At 49.5% G+C, this 6,500-nt stretch overlaps 1 pseudogene; it reads left to right on the forward strand.

Annotated features, from left to right (window-relative positions):
• The first annotated feature begins 1,971 nt into the window (after positions 1-1,971).
• LOC111758650 (septin-7 pseudogene) lies at positions 1,972-3,129 on the forward strand (annotated as a pseudogene).
• Positions 3,130-6,500: the final 3,371 nt, after the last annotated feature.

Below are 6,500 nucleotides of genomic sequence, written 5' to 3' on the forward strand. Positions count from 1 at the left end.
CAACCTCAGTTTCAGCAAAAGAGAGAATGTTATCTGACCTCAGAGGGCTGTTGGGAAGATAAAATGGAGATGCACAGAAAGCACTTAGAAGCCTATCTCTGCTCCAGAGGGACCAACAGGGGCTAAGACCCTGAGTTTTTCATTTATGCATTCGTTTCATCATTCAGTCATTCATTCCATACATACCCACCGAGCACCTACTCAGGACCAGGCCCTGTACTGGTCCTTGGGGTTACCAGGGTGAACAAAAACTTAGGGAAAACTGGTCCTGATTGCACACTTAGGGGAAGGGGAGGCCCTGTCCTAGAGGCCATGTTGGGTGAGGCCTGGAGAGAATCGGCTTATCACTGTCTTTACCCGCTTCAGATGCTCCACCCGACCTGCCCTACTTCGTGTGATGCTCCCGGATGTACAGAATCTCTTCACCACAGCAACCTCCAGATGAGAAGGTCAGAGGATGCATCTGGGAAGTGGGTGGCTGGGTCAGACTGGGTCTCTCCCCTTTCAGGGCTGAGGGGCTGTTGCTCAGAAGGACAGACTGCCCTCCGGGTTCTCTGGAGGAATGGGGGCCCTTGCCCAGACCTGAATGGCTTCTTTCCCTCAAGCATGGAAGAAGGACATGGAAGGCTTTGCCAGTGCCTACACTGCTGGGGAAGATGCCCATCGCCCAAGTCAAGGAGGAGATGGGGGCCAAGCTGGCCAAGGGCAGCTGACATCCTGGCTCCCGGAGAAGGGCTTCTGAAGTTAGGCCAAGCAGCTTGCACTACAGCGTCCCACACATACAAGTTCGAGGGGACTCGAGAGGTGCTGGAAGAAGCAGGGCCTCTGAGCTGGGAGATAGTGCTAGAACCATGAAGCAGGGGACGTGGTAGCTGCAGGTCCTTAGGTCCAGGCGTGCCCTAAAAGAGGGGTGGGTCTGCGGGACCAGAGAGGTGTCAGCAGTGGAGGAGGGAGGACAGGCATGGGCTCAACAGCTAAGTTGCCTTCAGGAAGGGGACTCTGTGGACGCTTACCAGGAGCAGCTGAGCAAGGGGTGGGATTGGCTGCTGGGGCCTTTGTCCAGTTCCTTCCTACTGGACTCAGCTACTCAAACTGGCTGGGGGTGTGCATCCTGACCCAACTCCGGCAGGAAGCAGACTTAGACTCTGGAAGGGTATGTGGTACTGGGAGGGGAGTGGGCATCACAGCCCCTCCACCGAGGCCACCTGGTCCCTGTGATCCATTTCTGTAGCTAGGATCGAGCCCCTGCTCTGGACCAGGCTGGGCAGCCTGTGCACAGAGCTGACCCAGAGATGGGCCTGGAGGACAGTCCTGCCGGTGGAAGGTCCCCCTTACTCTCCAGCCACAGGGGCCTGCCCCTGGCAGATGACCAGCAGTGAGGTGCCCACCCTAGTCTCTTTGACTTCATGTCTCCTTTCTGCAGCCCCACCTGGGATCATGTCGCTGATGCAGGGTGGGCTGGGATATCCCCTTCCATGCCTACTCTAGCCTCAGCTGAGTCCAGGTTGAAGGGCTGCCTTCCAGCCGGGTGAAGCTCTTTCTTTTTCGTCTTCTCCCAAGCCAGAGGAGGCCAAGTCATCCAAGTGCTAAGGGGGAGACTGCAGGCAAGGAAGTGCCAGCCCTTCTGCTCCGATCCCTTTGCCTTCACAGACTTTTCCTGTAGTGGAGTGCAGACTTTGAGGTCCCACAGACCTGGGTTCAACCCCCACTTCAGGTAGTTCTGTGACATCTCCAGGCTCTAAATGATGGCAAAAATTTCAGATTAAAAACAAAACAGCTACACTGCACCTGAGCTGTCACGGAGGGGGAGGGGATGTCCGTCAGTGTGAGATCTGCTCCTGCCAAGGGGAAAAGTGTCAACAGCAGTGCCATGGTAGCTCAGCAGAAGAATCTTGAAGGCTGTGTGGGATTTGCAAATCTCCCAAATCAAGTATACAGAAAATCAGTGACGAGAGTGTTTGAATTCACACTATGGGAGTAGGTGACTCTGGATTGGGAAAGTCAATGTTAATCGACTCGTTATTCCTCACGGATTTGGATTCTCCAGAGTATCCAGGTCCTTCCCATAGAATAAAAAAGACTGTACAGGTGAAACAATCCAAAGTTTTAATCAAAGAAAACAGGTTCAGTTGCTACTCACCACAGTTGATAGCCCACGATCTGGAGATGCAGTGGGTAGTAGTAATTGTTGGCAGCCTGTCGTTGACAGTATTGAGCAAATTTGAGGACTACCTAAATGCAGAATCTTGAGTGAACAGATGACAGATGCCTGACAATAGGCGCAATGTTGTTTATACTTCATTGCTCCTTCAGGACATGGACTTGAACTGTTGGATACTGAGTTTATGAAGCATTTACATAAAAAAGTGAATATCATCCCACTTATTGCCAGAGCAGACACACTCACACCAGAGGAGTGCCAACAGTCTAAAAAAAACAGATAATAGAGAATAAAAGAAATCCAAGAACATAAAATGAATTTCCAGAAACAGATGATGAAGCAGAAAATAAGCTTGTTAAAAAGATAAAGGACCGTTGACCTCTTGGTGTGGCAGGTAGTAAGACTACCATTGAAGTTAATGGCAAAAGGGTCAGAGGAAGGAAGTATCCTTGGGTGTTGCTGAAGTTGAAATGGTGGATGTTGTGATTTTACAATTCTAAGAAATATGTTGGTAAGAACGCACATGCAGGACTGGAAAGATGTCACTAACAATGTACACTAGGAGAACTACAGGAGCAGAAAGCTGGCAGCTGTGACTTACCATGGAGGCGAAAACCACAAGAATAAAGGGCAGCTTACTAAGAGCCCTCTGGCACAGATGGAAGAAGAAAGAAGGGAGCATGTAGCCAAGATGAAGATGGTGATGGAGATGCAGCAGGTGTTGGAGATGAAGGTCAAAGAAAAAGTTCAGAAACTTGAGGGACTCTGAAGCTGAGCTCCAACGGCACCACGAGCAAATGAAAAAGAATTTGGAAGCACAGCACAAAGAATCAGAGGAAAAACATCATCAGGCTAAGGATGAGAAAGCAAACTGGGAAGCTCAGCAACGTCTATTAGAACAACAGAACTCTCTGAGAACCCTGGAAAAGAACACGAAGAAAGGGAAGATCTTTTCAACCCTCTGTTGACTACCGGTTATGTATTAGTTGCCAATACGCCAGCTTGGATATCAGTGTCTGTTGAATTCATTTGACAAATTTGTACCAATTTTATCCATAATGATGGGTATAACAGCATGACAAAAATTATTTTTTTGTTGCTCTTGATGGAAATTAAGATGCCTTGAATTGTCTGAGGTTGTTGTGTACTTAGAAAGTAACAGCTCTAAGTACCTTTCCTACTTAAAAATTAAAAAAAAAAATTTATTAAACAGATATCTTCAGTTTAATGCAAGAGAACATTTTACTGTTGTACAATCACGTTCTGGTGTTTTGATTGTTTGTAGGTCTCTGGAAGGTTTTCACTGAGGATAAATTGCCATAATATGATGCAAACTATGCTTCTCTGCGATAATTATAATACAGAAGTTCCATTCAATACAGCATAAACAATAATGCAATTTAGGCTAAAAAATAGTTGACCCTATTTTTGACACTTCCACTGTTTAAAAATACACATGGAAAAAAAACCCTATATGCTTACACTGCACCTAGAGCTTTTTTTTTAAACAATCGTTTTGTTTGTTTGTTTTGGATTCTTTAAATATATACTATTCTCATTTAGTGCCCTCTTTAGCCAGAATCTTATTACTGCTTCATTTTTGTAATAACATTTAATTTAGATATTTTCTATATATTGGCCCTGCTAAAATAGAGTACAGCATCTTACATATGGTAGGAACCAACAAGGAAACTTTCCCTTAACTCCCTTTTTACACTTTATGGTAAGTAACAGGGTAAATGCACTTATAGATAATTTCTAGGTAAAATTGTGACGCTAATGACCAACCTGTTTCTACCTATGTGCAGTCTATTTTACTAGAAACAGGAATCATGGCCTCTTGAAGAGGAAAAAGATGCCACAATTCTGCATTTAGCTATATTCATATATTGTAGTTCTGTATTTTTTGTCTGTGTTGTAAAAATTCATATAATAAAGAAAAGTTGTGATGTAAAAAAAAAAAAAAAAAAAAGCTGCTTGGGCCGAGCAAGGTAACTCCTGCATCCTCCAGCATATCTGTCATAGGAACTGAAGACCAGAAAGGCGAGGGCGGGTGGGGAGCCTGGGATTTGTAGGGTTACAGGAGGGAGAGCACAGCCTGGGAGTGGAAGAAGGGGACCAAACACCAAGCCGCGCCTTAGCCCTGCTCTAGTCCCCACAGCCCAGCCTCCTCCTCTTTGACCTTTTGGTCCATCCTCCACGTGGCCTGCGTCGTTTCCCTTGGATCTCCCCAAACTGAGCCCCACCGCCTGCGCAGGGATGGACCTGCCCCTCCCGCCTTCAGCTCCGGATTGGATCGATGTGTTCACAGCCAGAGCTGGGTGTGTGGTTTGTTCCTGCTTCATTCTCATCACGAGCTCAGAATCAGGAAGAATCTTCCTAGGGGCCACAGGGGCCTCTGGGCCGGGGTCTCCCCCAGGGCAAGCCCACGGCTGGCAGAGACCGGCCGAGCTTCCGGAGGAAGCTGGGACCAGGGCACAGCGAGCAGGGCCACCAGCATCAAACTTTATTGCAGTCAGAATCCCCAGACGGATGGGAAGGGACCGAGGCAGGACACCCCACTACTGGTGCCACACCCACCATCCAGGACAGGGGTCCAAGGTCGGGAACAACCTGCGCAGCCCAAGCCCTCCGGCTGGCTGTGCTCTGCCTCTCCCCTTTTCCCTTAGTCAGGGCACCCCATGGGGCTGGGGCAGAAGCCGGGGCAAAGGGGGTGGCGAGGGGGGGGGAGCCTTCATCCAAGGGATCCAAGGGAAGGAGGAGCGGCTGGCGGTGGGGACCATGGGTCCAGAGTCCCGGCAGCAGGTGGAACTTGCCCTGCAGGAAGGAGATGTCGCCGAACATGTCACCGCTGCCGCCGCTGCCGATGTGAATGGTATGGCGGAAGTCACCCAGCGGCGGGCTGATCATGTTGGAGGACAGCAGGTCCCGCAGCTTCTCCTTCTTGCCCTGCAGCTGCCACGCTTCAGGTAGGTGGGCACCTTGATGGAATGGTGACCTCAGCTCCCAGCCACATCCCCTCACCCCCTCACCAGCAAAACGTGCCACGGGACACGGTCAGGCTCTAGAACTTGCCAAACGGCTAAGGGGCTGCAGGGAATGGTTGGGGAGTGGGCCGGGCCCTGCGAGGGGCTCTCTCAGCCATGACTGCCTGCGTCCCGGCTCCCATCTCAGGGTTCCCCCACTCCATGCCCCGCACACTGACTGTCCCCAGGCCTAGCCCAGCTCTCCCCGGAGAACCAGTGACGGCTGATGCCCCCTTTCTGTCTCCAGCTGTTCCTGAGAGATGGGGTTGTTGAGGAGACCACTGCAGCCATGGCCAGCGCCACTCCGGGGCATCTTGGTCAGTCCTGCTCTGAGGTGCAGCCAGCAGCGTGGCCAGTGAAATGGACTGTGGTCCTCTGACCTCTGGGGTGGGCGGTGTAGGGAGGGGTGGACGAATCTGAGACTGAGGGCAGAGCTCGCTGGAGAGCACGGGACGCTCCAGCGCCAGCGGAACGCCAACCTTCCTTTGCCAACAGACCTCTGAAATCCTCATCAGTAAGTGGGTCATCAGCAACGTCATCTGGTTGAAAGCTGAGGCTGGTAAGGAAAAGAACTTTAAACTTCTGATTTGTACAGATATCTTCATGCTATTGCAGCTTTATAGATGCTAATACATGTGACTGTTGTCCGATTTGCTTTCTTCTGTAGTGACATTAAATTTGGCTATAAGGAAGTGGATTTGGCTCAGCAGATAAGTGTCTGTCTACCACATGGGAGGTCTAGGGTTCAAACCCAGGGCTTCCAGACCCATGCCCACGCACAGTGCTGATGTGGGCAAGGAGTGCCATGCCATGCAGGGGTGTCCCCTGCGTAGGGAAGCCCCATGGGCAAGGAATGCGCCCCGTAAGGAGAGCCACCCTGTGTGAAGAAAATGCAGCCTGCCCAGGTGTGGCGCCACACACACACACGGAGAGTTGAAGCAGCAAGTAAAAAAAGAGAAGAATTTGCTTCTGGGGAGAGGCAGGCAAACTTTTTTCCATGTGTATTAGGAAAGATGTGAAATGGGTTCTGCAACCATTGCTTAAATTGGAAATATGGATATGAGCACTGTGCCGTAGTTTATTAATCCAACTACCACCTACATTAAATTCTCCTTGATTATTTTTGTTACCCTGTTTTGTTAACCTGTAGAAAACAAGTGCTTTTTATCTTGAAATTTCAGCAAACTGAAAGAATATGCATAGAATAATGCATTCTCTGTAGCTATGTCACTGTGAATAACAATTTCTTGCCTATTTAGCCATTTTGATTCCCCTGTGTCTTTTTTTTACATCTCTGTTGCTGCACAAAGCCG

The sequence above is a fragment of the Dasypus novemcinctus genome, chromosome 10 (genome assembly GCF_030445035.2).
Source record: "Dasypus novemcinctus isolate mDasNov1 chromosome 10, mDasNov1.1.hap2, whole genome shotgun sequence".
In the NCBI taxonomy this organism is placed as follows: Eukaryota; Metazoa; Chordata; class Mammalia; order Cingulata; family Dasypodidae; genus Dasypus; species Dasypus novemcinctus.